The 14,996-nt window shown below is 38.2% G+C and overlaps 1 pseudogene; it reads right to left on the bottom strand.

Moving 5' to 3' along the window:
• Window positions 1-11,538: 11,538 nt before the first annotated feature.
• Window positions 11,539-11,917, bottom strand: LOC129690863 (60S ribosomal protein L18a-like; annotated as a pseudogene).
• Between the last annotated feature and the right edge of the window lie 3,079 nt (window positions 11,918-14,996).

The following is a 14,996-nucleotide window of genomic DNA, read 5'->3' as shown; positions in this document are numbered from 1 at the left end:
ATTTCATTCATATGGCTAGATTTTATAATGCTGGAAGTTTTTATGTAACTAACAGAGAAAAAAAGAAATCAACATACCCAACTATGAATGTCATGAGCTACAATAATGATTGGTCTGGCAAGATATGGTACCCATTGGTAGAATATTGAAAAGAATGTTATCATCATAATCAGTTACCTATTTGGTTTTAATGGCTACTTCATAAAATAATTCACGCCTGGCATAGTTAAATGGTACAAAGACTGGCAGGAAAATAGGAGTGAACCAAATACTACTTTTTCTTTCTACCTTCCTTCCTTCCTTCCTTCCTTCCTTCCTTCCTTCCTTCCTTCCTTCTTTCTTTCTTTCTTTCTTTCTTTCTTTCTTTCTTTCTTTCTTTCTTTCTTTCTTTCTTCCCTCCCAAGGGAGAATGTTTGAATCTCACCCACACTATTATTTTCTTAATGGGCTATAGAAAGAAACTCTCAGTTCTTACTCTTATACATATCAATTATGGAATATTTCAGCCCCAATCAGAGAAGATTTTCTTTGCAGTAGATGATGATAATGACAGAGTCAAAACTGGTCAGTGAACAGAGAACGAATATGAGATTGTAGAGTGCTGAATTCTAAATGGAACACCTATATAAATACCCTCTTCACAAGGCTCAGTGACCATTCTAAAAGAGGGCAAGGAAGGATTTTCATAGTCAGAAGTAGAAAACATCTGCAAAACAATGTTTACCAGACATGAATTTAAGGCAGCTATGACCACATTCTCAAGACCTATGTAACAGCCTGATTTCCAGCAAGGACGGGAGATGCCTCACATAGTCAGGAAACTAGCTGGAAAGCTATTGCCAATTGATGAGGACTTCTGATGGAGAAAGAGGCAGTTTTTGTTTTGTTTTGAGGTTGAGAATTTCATATGTAAGTACTTTATTTACATCATTTCTCTTTCCTTCTCTTACCCCCAAATCATCCATTACCGTCCCACTTCATCTCAAATTTATAGCCTTTTTTCTTAATTACAAATTTTACATACACACATATGTATATATTATTTAGCTACCTATCTGTATATATTTATGAGCCTATCCATCTACCAGTTATCTATCTCTCTATCTTTATCTATATTTATCTATACATCTATCTATCTATCTATCTATCTATCTATCTATCTATCTATCTATCTATCTATCTATCTATCTATCTGTCTACTCATCTATAAAAAAGTCTGCAGTGTCAATGCAGTGCTGCTCATATGTATGTGTTTTTAAAGCTGACCACCTGGTACTGAATAACCAGTTAGGGTGCTCATCCCTGGAGAAGACTGATTTTCCCATCTTCAACAGTCATTCATTCTATGTAAGCCTTCATCTGTAGCTAAGGTCTTGTAAGGTTTCTTCAAACCATGCTAACATGCCAAGCCTTGTTTAGATAACCATATTGTTTGCATTTCTTGAGTGTAACTTCATTGTCAGGTAGAGGAGATTCTATCTCATAATTCCTCTTTTGATATGGCCCCTGGGCCTTATGAGCAGGGGTATTGATGTAAATAACAAGAAACAATTCTGTACAAAAAAAGAACTTCTGACAGTATCAGCATCCCTAATTTCAAGCTATACTACAGATATACTAACACAGCTAAAACACAGGAAAATGACCTTAAATACAATCTCATGAGCCTTCAGGGGGAGGGGTTTGATAAAGACATCTCATTTAGGGTAGAGTGTTCCAAATTCACTCACACTCTGCACATTGTTCATTTGTGGAGGCTTCTCTGATGAGAGCTGAGCAATGCGCTCCTCTATGGACATAAAAATATGTCCCTGGGAGTCATGTTATTGCTATATTTCCTTAGCATAATAATAGGAGTGAGTTTTTCTTTAGCACAAATGATTTATCTAATCTCAAGTTTTTGTCCATTTTAACAGTGAAAGGTATGTGTTCCATCATATGGAGTGGGCCTTAAATCTGATCTTAAAAAAATGGTTCATTACTCTCATAACATTTGTGCCACTGTTGGACGAATATATTTTTACAGGCAGATCACTGCTGCAGACCATAGAATTTGCAACTGTACGATATTGATGATTATTTTTCCCCTCCAGTATTGTGCAGAGTACCTTTTAGCACATGATTAATAATGAGTGGGGATAAATGGATGGCTCTTCTAGTTGAGTACTAGTATGATTTCTCTGTTTGCTGTCCTAAGTAAGTTGTGTCTTAGGCAATAGGGCTTCAACATCTGGTTGTGGAAGACAGCTTTGGCAAAGAGCCTGTAATGTTTTGGAGTCCCTTGACTTGCCTTTAATGTTTTGGGGTACCTTGAGTTGACTATTAATCACAGAGAAGTCCCTGTTTCAGAAAACAGTAGGTATGGATATTGCATAAATGCACTTACCTACCTCACTGTGGAACTCTGCTTGATAAGGTTGAAGTCTGACTTATCCAGAGAGCAAACTGAGTTCAGTCTATTGCAACAGACTCGCTTTTCTCAGCACAGTTTCCCCTACCCCCATCTGGGTGACCCCAGATTTTCTAAGGATCATCACAGAGTCCTCAGGGACGATCCCAGTCCTTTCCTGGTAAGAAAAGCAGTCCAGCAAGCATCTGAGAATTCCTGGAAATGCCTCACCCTGCTAAGGAGATCTTACTTTTCAGCAGTGACCTTCAATTGTACTTGGAGATTCTTCCACCCATAGCATAGTTAAGTACTGTGTTCTTCTTGTGATAGGATCATGCTACTGCATGGAAAATGAAGCACAGTACTACTACGTGTAAATCAAGCATCCCCTGACCCCAGCCAATCAAACACATTCACCCTCGAAATCCCTCCCACTGCTCAAGGTTTATAAATCCCTGATTTCAAACAAGCTTGCTGGCTGGCTGCGTGCTGCCTGACACACCAGCTTTCCTTCTTGCTGCCTTAGAGTCAGAATTCATCCCCAGCAGAGTTTCACCAGACCTGCCCTCTGGCCCTCTGGGCCTGGGCCTCCCGCGGCCTGTGTCTTGGCTGCAAGCCGACCAGGCATGGACTTTCACCCTCACCTCTGCCATGCTCAGCACAGCAGCTTAACCAAGAGCTCTAACACTTCTGTATCACCATAGGATTCAGCTTCCACTCTCATTGGTGATCTCATTTTCAAAAAACTAGCTAACTGTAACACTAGAAAATTCTTTCCACACCCCAGTCTAGTGAACACAGGTCTTGCCCTGAAGTGCTCTAGCTGCTCCTGAGAGAAATGGAACCTCAATTCTGGGGTGGCCCTGTTCTCAGTCCAGACCTCCATTGAAATCCAGGCCTCCGCCAAGCAGAGAGTGACAACTCACTCCTAACACTTAAAAAAAAAAAAAAAAGACTTTACTTCTTCCAGAGGATATTAGTTATTCATAGTTCCTCATTTTGGGTTAGGGGCTTATGAATCCCTATCCATTCACTACTGTGAGAGAATTCCAGTAGAGAGCAAGCCTCCTACTCAGTATTAACTTGATTTTTTTTTTTTTCATGTCCTGTGAGAAGCCTGTGCAGTGCATCAGGTATAGGTTTCATGATGGCTAATCTTGATTGTCAGCTTTAAGAAATTTGGGATCACCTAAGAGATATATACTTCAGGAGTAGTCTATAAGTATATTTCCAGAAAGACTTAATTGTAATGGGAAGACTTACCTTAAATATAAATGGTGTCATCCATTTATATAAATGACTTAGATACTAGACTGAACTAAAAAGCAAAATTAATGGAGTATTTGCATTTGTTTCTCTCTGTGTATACTAATGGAGAACACAATGTGACCAACTGTCTCATGTTTTCTGCCATTCCTCCTCTGCTGTGAGTACACTGTGTTCTCAAGTTGTGATCCAAAATAAATCCTTCTTTATTTTAGGTGCATTTGTCCAGTATTTTGTTACTACAACAACAACAAAAATAGCCAATACGGTTGTTTAGTTAAAAAATAAACAAACAAGCTCTTTATCTTTTCTCTTTTTATAAGCAAAACATACAAAATAAAATATAATTAGATAAAACAAAAACTGTCACACTGAAATTGGACAATGGAAGAAAAAGAGTCCCAAGAGAAGGCACAAGAGTCAGAGACCCCACTAGCTCCCAATTAAGAAAGAGAAACACCATAAAATACTAAACTGAAAGCTAGTATGTATGTATGTATGTATATATGTATGTATGTATGTATGTATGTATATTGCAGACCCATGTAGTACCTGTGCTTACTGGTTCAGTCTCTGTAAGTTAATGTAAGTCTTGATCAATTAATTTAGAGAGCCTTGTTCTCCATTTGTTCTGGCTCCCACATTCCTTCTGCTTCCCCTCTACAGGGTTCCCTGAGCTCTGAGGGGAGTATTTGATGGAGATATTATATTTAGAGCTATGTGTTCCAAGCTCTCTCTCTCTCTCTCTGCATAATGTCTGTTTGTGGGTTTCTATATTTGTTCATATCTGTTGCAGGATAAAGTCTCTCTGATGAAGACACTGATCTAGGAATACAGCAGAATGTCATTAGGAGTCATTTTATTGTTACTTTAAAAACTAAAAAAAGACTAGTAGTACTTGGTTTTATGCTAGGTCTCTGGTTATCTAGTCTCTGGTTCTCGATTACCCAAGCCAGGTATGGGTTTCATATTGTGCAGTGGCAGTAAGTAAAATCTGACATTGGTTTGTTACTCCCATGAGCTTTGTAACACCATTGCCCTAGTATATTTGACAGGCAAAACTGCAGATTATAGATTAAAGGTTTGCACCTGGGTTAGTGTTTCCATTTCCCTTTCGGTAGCCTGCCAAGTACCTTCCCATACCAAAGATGCTAGAACAGAGACTCTCAACCTGTGGGTCACTACTTCTTTGGGATTCAATTGACCCTTTCATAAGGGTCCCCGAAGACAGTCCTGCATTTCAGATATTTATATTACGATTCATAACAGTAACAAAATTACAGTTATGATGAAGTAACAACAAAAATAATTTTGTGGTTGGCAGTCCTCACACCAGGAGGAACCGTACTAAGGGGTCAAAGCATTAGGAAAATTAAGAACCACGGCACTAGAACATGTGGTAAAGGGTCTACGCAGGCTCCAGTTCTAATTCTTGATATTCAATAAGCTATGTCTGTGATATCTTTAGCAACAGAGCCTTGCTGTCAGTTTGTGGAGAACAACCTATTCTCTTGCTAACAGCCTGGATTGTTTAGGGTTTTCATGGGACTCCTTTGGTCAACAACTCAATTGGATGTAATCTGGTGTTGGTACTGGAAGCTTCTTTGGTGATAAGAGATGGCCAGTGACCTCCATCTCCCTCATTATTTGTGCAGACTTCATTAGGATTGACTTCATATCTCTTAGGAAGTTTCCACCACAGTAGCTTTCAATGCCATCCCTTAAGTGCCCCTTAATTTTAGCTGTCTCTCCTTGAAGAATTCTCTTCCTCAGTTCCATCAACCCTATACCTCTTCCTCCCAACACAATCCTCCCATTTCCCCCCACCTCAGTCCACCCATAAAACCTACTATATTTCACCTTTCCAGGGAGATCTATGTATTCTTCACCCCCACCCAGTCTTTTCCTCTATGGCTAACCTTTCTCGGTTTGCAGATTGTAGTTTGAATATCATTTATTTAGTCACTAATATCTACATATAAGTCAAGGCACATCATATTTATCTTTCTGAGTCTGGGTTACCTCACTCAGGATGACTTTCTCTAATTCTTCCATTTGAAAATTTTATGATGCCATTTTTTTTAAGTGGCAGAAATAAAGAAAGAAATTAAGGGCTTTCTAGAATTGAATGAAAATGAATATACAACATACCCAAACTTAAGGGGCCCAATGAAAGCCTTTATAAGAGGCAAGCTTATAGCGCTAAGTGCTACATAAAAACCTGGAGATATCTCATATGAGCAACTTAGCAGCACACCTAAAAATTCTAGAACAAAAAGAAGAAATCATATCCAATAAGAGTACATGACAAGAAACATTCAAACTGAGGGCTGAAATGAATAAAATAAAAACAAAACAAAACAAAACAAAAAAAAAACAGAAAATCAATGAAATCAAAGAATTTTTTTTAATCAATAAGATTGACGATAAGTTATTCAGATTAATTAAAAGGTGGAAAGAGAATATCTAAGCCTAGTATGGTGTTGCATGCCTTTAATCTCAGCACTCAGGAGGCAGAAGCAATTGGATATTTGAGTTTGATACCAGCCTGGTCTACAGAGTGAGTCTTGGGACAGCTCAGGCTACACAGAGAAAGCCTGTCTTGACAAACTGGAGAGAGGGGTATTTAAATCAACAAAATTAGAAATGAAAAAGGGGACAAAAACAGATACCAAGGGAATTCAGGGAATCTTATGATCAAGACAAAAACTAAACAGACAAGCAATGTACTTTAAAACCTGTACTTCACCAAATTAGAAAATTCAGAATAATGGATAATTTTATCAATAGATACTTCATGCCAAAGTTAAAAGAGTATCAGATAAGCAACTTGTAACTTAAATAGACCCACAATCCCTAATGAAATAGAAGTCATCATTAAAAGTCCCAACCAAAATAATCCTAGGGCCACGTTATTTTATTGAAGCATTATACCAGACTTTCAAAGAAGAGTCAACACCAATGCTTCTCAAGTTGTTCCACAAAAAAGAAAAAAAAAAAAAAAAGAAACATTACCCAATTCATTTTATGAGACCACAGTTATCTTGATATCCAAACCATATGAAGAACCAACAAAAATGAGAATCATAGAGTAATTTCCATTACTAACATAAATTCAAAAATACTCAAAAAAGTATTTGCAAACTAAATACAAGAACACATCAAAATAATCACACACATGATCAAGTAGGCTGCATCCAAGAGATGCAGTGATGATTTAAAATAAGAAAATCAGTAAATGTAATCCACCATATAAACAAACTATAAGAAAAAGATCATCTCCTAAGACGCAAAAAAGCCATTTGACACAATCTAACACCCCTTTCTGAGAAAAGTTCTGGAGAGACTAAGGCTACAAGGGACACACCTTGGCAGAATAAAGGCAAATAAGTAGCCAGCATTATCTTCAATGGAGAGAAACTCAAAGCAATTCAACTAAAATCAATGTCCATTCTCTTTATACCTCTTTATGTTATTTTATCCTACAGTTGATAAATACTTTCAGCAATATAGCTGGATTAAAAAATGAACATATGAAAATTAGTACCCATCCTATTTACAAATGACAAACAATTTGAAAAAGAAATCAGAGAAACAACACCTTTCACAACAGCCTCTCATAACATAAAATATCTTTGGAAAATCTCTAATCAAACAGGTAAAAGACTGTATGATAAAAACTTCATGTCTTTGAAGAAAGAAATTGAAGAAGTTATCAGAAGATGGAATGATCATCCATGGATCAGATCTCCATGGATCAGAAGGATTGATATAATAAAAACAGTCATCCTGCCAAAGCAATCTACAGATCTAATGCAATCTATAAATTTAATGCAACCAAATGCATCAAAATTCTGATCAAAACAAAGAATCATTCTAAGCATTGACTCCACCATTAAGAAGCACACATTTTATGAAGGCTTTTTCCTCTTAAGTGGCTACTATTTAATCCCTTTTCTGACACATGTTACAAATGAGAATACTCAGTTTTGGCTATCTTTGCCAATTTTCACACTAGTATGAGGTACAACAAAGACTGGAATTCAAGAATTCTTGTGCTATGTTGAACATTGTTATTTTAAGTCTGTGTGAATCACTAACTAAATAGTACCATTTTTTTTTTCACTCCATTTGAGTCAAATTGGAGAGGGGAGAAATTAGTGGGTGGTCAAATTCAAAAATTTATTGTTAAATTTCAAAGTGTGCAAGATTTAAAATATTAATTCTAAAAAAAGAAGTATTGCCCTAGGGAGTTTTTTATGTGAAAGCAGCCACTGTTTTATTTCTCCTGGAGAAATACACCTGAGTGAGGATAATCAGGATGGCTTTGCATTCTTTATTTAGTTCTTTTAAAAAGGCTGCATTCTGAGCCATGGGGAGACTTAAGTCACTTATGAAAAATCTTACACAACATCAAATGTCCCTTGTACAAGTAAAATGTCTTAAAAGAAATAGCACCTTATACATTGAAACTGTTATTGTTTTTATATTTCACACTCGGTATTAGGAGAGAAGAATCTGGTTTATGTCAGATCCTCCTTCCTGTGTGAGCCACCAGCAAGCTCCTTGTTGTGGAATAGAATCCCTCCTGTGATTGTGTGATCATACTAGCTCATTTCGCCAGCATGTGATATTAAGATACATTGGGTTTGAGTTGGGAAGGCTGATTCTGATAGACTTGTATGATAAAAACTTCAAATCTTTGAAGAAATAAATTGAGTAAGTTTTCAGAAGATAGAAAGATCTTCTGAGCTTTCTGAGTATACCTAGTATGCCAGTAAGTAGAGAAAAGTATCATCCAATTAGAAGGCTGCAGGTATCAATGCAAAGCTTAAGGGAGACTTTTGAGGACTAATAGTTTAATGCATTACAAATTTGTAGTCTTAGCTCACTATGGTGAGTGGTGCCTCACAGGACTGCCAAACAAGCCAATGTCTTTGAGAGCTGACATGTATATTGCATGAAATGACTGCATTTTTCATATAAAAGGGAGAGGGTTTTTTTTTTTTGTTTGTTTGTTTGTTTTTAATCTTTGAATTGGCAGTGATATATTCTCTTTGGCTTCAGAGCAGAGATAACATAGACTGAGAAGAAAGGTAGAAAGTGAAAGGTAGGTCACAGGAAGCAATCATCAGATGATAAAACCGAGCAGGAAATGCTTAGATGAACGAGGCATACGAAAGGCTAAGAGGTCATTCATAAAAATTTTCAAAAAAAATTTTAAACTCTAAGACAGATTGAGATAGGAAAATGGCTTTAAAAGATGCCTGCTCATACAGGCATCTTTATGTTAAAACTTCATGCTAAAAAATCTTATGTAAAAAAATGGCATCAATTAAAATCTATTAAAATCTCTCACATATACACTAAAATAAATGTTTATAGAAAAATATGGCATAGGAGAAATACATCCATAGATTTTTCTCTTATCTAGAAAAAATCATTATAAAAATACTTGCCAGTTTGAACTTTTAAACTCTGAGATTCTTTCCAAATTAGATTTTTTTTTTCTGATCATTGGTAAGATATACTCATTATAATTCAAGGCGTCACATCCACCAGGATTATGTGAATTTTAATAAGGAATGAAGAACCTTCAGAATTCTGTGGCATGACTCTCTAAGGATGAACTCTCATATAGCTTGCTGGGTTTGCAGTAAACATACATGTGGGGGAGGGAGTCTTCCCCGCAAGTTTTACATCATCCTGTCTTCTTCCAAAGCAAGCCCTAATAGAGTTCTCAGGCTCAGCATACCTGAGAATCTAGAGAGCTTTAAATAGTCCTGATGAGCAGGCCACAGCACAGACCAATTAAATCAGGAACTCTGGGGTGGGACCTGAATACAATATATTTTTTAAGGTCCCTGGGGATTCCACTGTGCATTCAAGGATGAGCAACACTCTGTGTGTCTTTAGTTAATAGAGAACAAAACTATAGCTCTTAAACTCAACTTAGGTCAGGCAATCCGTGCTGGAACCAAACAAGAGTCCATGTCTCCCGGTCAGCTGTCCTGCTATTTCTACAACACTCCTTTATGTCTTCCCTTCTCTCATATCACTGCCTCAAAACTAGCCTTTCTATTAACTGCATTTCAGATCTTCAATCTTACACTTACATATAATACACAACAGTGGTGGAGGAACCTTCTGTCAATTAGTTTTTCACACACCATTTTCCTTTCTAGAAAATGTTTTTCTGTGCTCTCAATTTAGATTCAACTCTAATTTTTCCATCATACTAAGGAGAGAGAGAGAGAGAGAGAGAGAGAGAGAGAGAGAGAGAGAGAAAGGAAAACAGAGAAGTTAAATGGATAGCCTAGAAATATTTAATGAAGCAAAGAGTAAGTTACAGAACTAACATAGTGTAGCTCTCATACAAGTTCATTCTACTATTCTAAGTTTTCAAGTTTGATGATGGCCATTCGCAATAGTATTCCTTGGCACTGCTCAAGGAAAAGCTAACACTTTAAACAGCCCTGGGATGGGGAAGCAGCGAGAGAACCAAGCAGCTGTGCCTTCACAACTGCCATCTTAATTATCATGTTGGGAGGTCAGAAGAGAACCTGAGTACTGCCCTGAGACATGGCTTAGGTGCTGGCTCGATGTATGATTAGAACAGCAGCCCTGTCCACAGCTGCTGTCAGTTCTAATAACCCAACCGAAACACTATACAGTAAAGATTGATGAAGGAAGGTAGAGTAGAAATATCCAGTATTTACATAATTTTGTTTTAGCTCAAAATAAGAGTGCTGCAGATAAGAATTATGACTATGAATAAGAACGGCCCCCATAGGTTTATATATTTGAATGCTTAGGGACTGACTGGCACTACTGGAAAGAGTTAGGAGGCGTGACCTTATTGAAGGAAGTGTGTAAATGACGGTGGGCTTTGAGGTTTCAAAAGCACATGCCGGGACCCGTGTTGTCCTCTTCCTGCTGCCTATGGGTCTGGATGTAGAGTTCTTAGCTACCATGTCCAACTGTGTGCTGACATGCTCCCTGCCATGATGACAGTGGACTAAACCTCTGAAACTGTAAGCAAGGTCCAACTACATGCTTTCTTTTATAAGTGTCATGGTGTCTCTTCACAGTGGTAGAACACTAAGACACGATTATGAAAAGAGGGAAAAGGACTACCAGACTACTCAACACTTTCTAATGCTACTTTAAGCATTGTTGAGGGTGACACCTACCCACCCATAAAACCTTTGACCCCAAATTTGTCTTGCTTACAAGAGTGTAGGGATAAAGATGGAGCAGAGATTGAGGGAATGGCAAACCAATGACTGGCTCCACTTGAGACCCACCCCATGAGAGAGAGCCAGCTGCTGACACTGTTAATGATGCTCTGAGATACTTGCAGATAGAAGCCTAACATAACTGTCTTCTGAGAGGCTTCATTCAGCAGCTGATGGAAATAGATGTAGAGAGCCACAGCCAATCAATAGGCTGACCTCAGGGAGTTTTGTGGAAGAGTGGGAGAAAGAATTGAGGGTAAAGATGTTATTCTACAACATGTGTAGCAATCCAGTGGTGGTGCCCTGGGTCTGAGGGAGCTAAGTTTCTGCACACCTACTTTGCGTACTAATATTATTCACAGACACCTGTATTGAAAGCCCTAAGGAAATTTCAGAAGGAAAGAGGAATTATGGAGCTGCTGTAGTTGTTGCTATTTCTGGAACCCAGTTTGTGTACAGGGATTTAGAGTTAATGATAACTATCTACAGAAGACTGAGGTTTTAGTCAGACCCACTATGAACGATTACAGTCCATTTCAAGGGGTTTAGTGGACATGCTATTTTAATTATTTGTTTATTTACTTATTTATTTATCTATTTATTTATTTTTGACGCTCTAGACTTTTATTCAGCGGGTCTCTGGGTCTAGAAGGAGGTGTTGAAGCGAGGCTTGTGCTGGCTCGGCAACACGCGGTGCGGCAGCAGGATGGAGTGCGTGCGGGCACGGTGCCGGGCACCCACATCGCGGTAGCACTGTGTGGCCGCACCAGCTGTGGTCAGATCCCGGTACTCCCGGTACATACTTCGCGCAGCCAGATGCTGAAGTTCCTCACACCCAGCGGTGACTTAAAACACCTGCACAGTACACTACCTTCCGGGTGACGTCTTCATCTTCTTCAGCTCCGACTTGGGACTTGGCCACCACATGGCTGGATGCAAAGATGAGCATTCGGTACAGAGGTGGCATGGTGGGCAAGCAGCACCCCACCACCTTGTACTCCTGAAGTGTCCCCAATGCCTTCATGGTGATCCATCTACCTCCGCCGCCACTCACAAAAGCAAGTGTAGACATGTTATTTTTAGCTCTCCAGAATTCGGGTGAGAAGTATCTTCCTCTGACCAACCGTGCTTCCTTGTGTAAAGAAGAATTGAAGAAAGCAGTTTTGAAAGAGCAGGTTAATTCTGTAAGCAAGAGTTACAATGTAGGCAGCCTAAATCTAACGCTCCTCCAAAATCTCTGTTAAACCTTGAGAGACAGAGTAGATAGATTATCCATTATTGTCCAAAGCTCAAAGTAGTGGGGAGACACTTAAGACAGGATTTAAAAGTCAGAAAGAAGATAGTTTATAATCAATAGTAGGTGTAGGAAAATTTCTGAGATTAGCAGTTTTATGACTGCTGTCCATTCTTAGCTGAGATTCTCCTGTCTAAGAACCATCCATGGAGTCACAGAACTGTGCAAAAATTTCTCAAAGTAACAAGTTACTTTCTATTTCTCTTTTGACATGCAAGAAAACAATCAGACAGTAGCTCAAAATTGGCAGAAACTCTACTTCTGGGAGATCAGGTTCCTTCTTTTGTCCTCCTCTGCACCTGGCAGGCTCATGGTACATATACATACATGCAGACAAAACACTCATACACATTATTTCATGTGCACTGGTTTTGCCTGCATATATGTCTTTGAGAGTGTATCATCAGATCCCCTGGAACTGCAGTTACAAACAGTTGTGAGTTGCCATGTGGATGCTGGGAATCGAAATCTGGTCCTCTAGAAGGGCAGCCAGTGCTCTTAACTGCTGAGCCATCTCTCCAGCCCCTACTCATACATATTAAAAATTTTTAATGAAAAAAAGAAAAATAAATTTTGAAAATCAGAATGAGAAATGAGTATATAGTAGGCATACCAACCTCTTCATGGACCCAAGCTTGGTCAAGGTATCAATTCTCTGAAGAAGAGTGGAGACACACACACACACACACACACACACACACACACACAAAGAGAAAGAGAGAGAGAGAGTTACTGTTCTTGCTCAGAATTACATATGTAGATAAAATCCTTGGTATCACCTTCATGTCCAAATGGCACCAGCAATTTCTACTTGCTTTCAGAGATCAGAGACAATATGATTGCCCAAACCAAATCATAATTACATCTATGGGAGATTATAGAGATCAAATGTGTTGGCCCTGGGACACGTTTAGCAGACTTCTCAGAAGACTATGTTTTTTCCGACCTAGTCAGAACTATGTTTCCAAGATATTTTCTTAGTTCACATGAGGTTACCAGCTATAACATCTCATAATAGCTGCTTTAAATAACCAAATAATACCTTTTCTTTGGATATTGCTAGCTCTGTTGAATTCTCAAGACAGGTCAAATGTATTATAATAAAACAAAGAAATTATTGTCACTGTAATAACCTAAATCTGTGACATCAACAACCTCATTTTGTGAGAGGGCCATGAGAATCAAAAGATGAGAGTTCTCGAGATTGCTTGTGCTTCTCATTATATCAATGATGAAAAATATCAAGGTAGTTTTAAAGTCAGAAAAGAAGAGTTTAGCCAGTTAAAAAATTTGCTATTAGAGACAACAACAATAAGCAACTATACACATTTAACTACCATTTGTATTCTAACTACCTACGCATGAAAAATTTTCCAACTCTTCGTGTTTTCCCACAACATTTCTTTTTCTATCCTGTTCTATACCAAGCTTCTCTCAAACTGTGGTAGTCTCACAACACTAGTGAACTATAAGTTCATGGAGGATAAATAAGTTCATATCCGCATAGGACTTACTGTAGTGTTCTGCAAATGGTACAGTTTCATTGATTTAAACATTTCTTCATACATACTTTATGAATGTCAGAGTTTCTCATGTTTTAGGACAAATGTTTTCTATTGTACACTTTAGTAATATTTCTTGATTTTGTAATATAAGTTTTTCTTTCTTTGGGTTTGGAAATGCCTTAGTCTTTGGGCACATCTATTTAAAACTACAAAAAGTTTTAGGGAAAGTCAGTCCCAGATCTCTATAGCAGTGTATAACTTCTCACTTCTCACTCAAGCCCGTTCTTTTCTTTTTTTTTTTTTTTCAGATTGCTTGTCAATTTTTTTTTCTTTCTTTCTGGAGAATAGAGGCAGACATTAGAAATATTTTTGGTTTCCCTTGCAAAAAGTCCAAAGTAATTGCCATTTTGCATTAATGTACAAAGTCAAAGAATTTATTCTAATTCTCTGTGAATATTTTGACTAGCAATTTTGACACAGGCAAGCATCTGTGCCTTAAAAACCAAATTGGACTTGTCCTTTTTCGAGTCCAGAGCAATTTCACTTAGGGTCTGAATTGATTCTTTGCATAGCTAGCTTAAATGGTGAGCTGATGAGCCTTGTTTTTGAAAAGCTCCAAACCCTTGAATGACTGTGGTGTTCTTTGTTGGTATTTTGAGAAGAACAACAACAAGGAAAAAAAAAAAAAAAAAGAACCACACTAATTTTTATAAAACCTAAGGAGACAAAAGATTAGTCAAACAGTTATCGTCTATATTCCTTATTATGCATAAATATTTAATGCTGGAAAGAAAATTTCACAATTGCAAGAAATGGACACTCCGACTGCTTTAACCCCCATGGGCCTTGTCTGGCCCCGACAGAGCACAAGGCTGTTTTTAATTGAGAAGCCCAGTTCTGTTCACCAGCCACGCTGTCTGAGAATCTAAGCTTTTCAAAGTCTGAGGAAATGCATTCCCTTGTTGATTTGCATTGTAAGATCCATGAATGCCTCTGTTGCTGAGACTCCTTCAAGAATAATTAGTACCCCCATCAATTTCTCTGCTCTTGCTCAATTGACAAACAAGTGCCACATGAGTGAAATATTTGCTTTCTCTGCTCAACAGAATTTGGGGGCAATGTTCTCCTAGGCTTCACAATAGAAATCCTCCCAGGAGGGTCGCCGTGAACGGCGGTAATAAAGGCAGAGCTGGACTGCCAACAGTGTAGTGTTACATCTTGGAGCAGACTCTTCATTTTAGTGATTAGCAGGTGTGGTGCAAACCCTTTGGATGCAGCTCGGTCTAAATCATGGGCTGCTTCTG

The sequence above is a fragment of the Psammomys obesus genome, unplaced genomic scaffold, assembly GCF_907164565.1.
Source record: "Psammomys obesus unplaced genomic scaffold, mPsaObe1.curated_primary_1811, whole genome shotgun sequence".
In the NCBI taxonomy this organism is placed as follows: Eukaryota; Metazoa; Chordata; class Mammalia; order Rodentia; family Muridae; genus Psammomys; species Psammomys obesus.
This window is presented reverse-complemented; position numbering and strand designations above follow the sequence as displayed.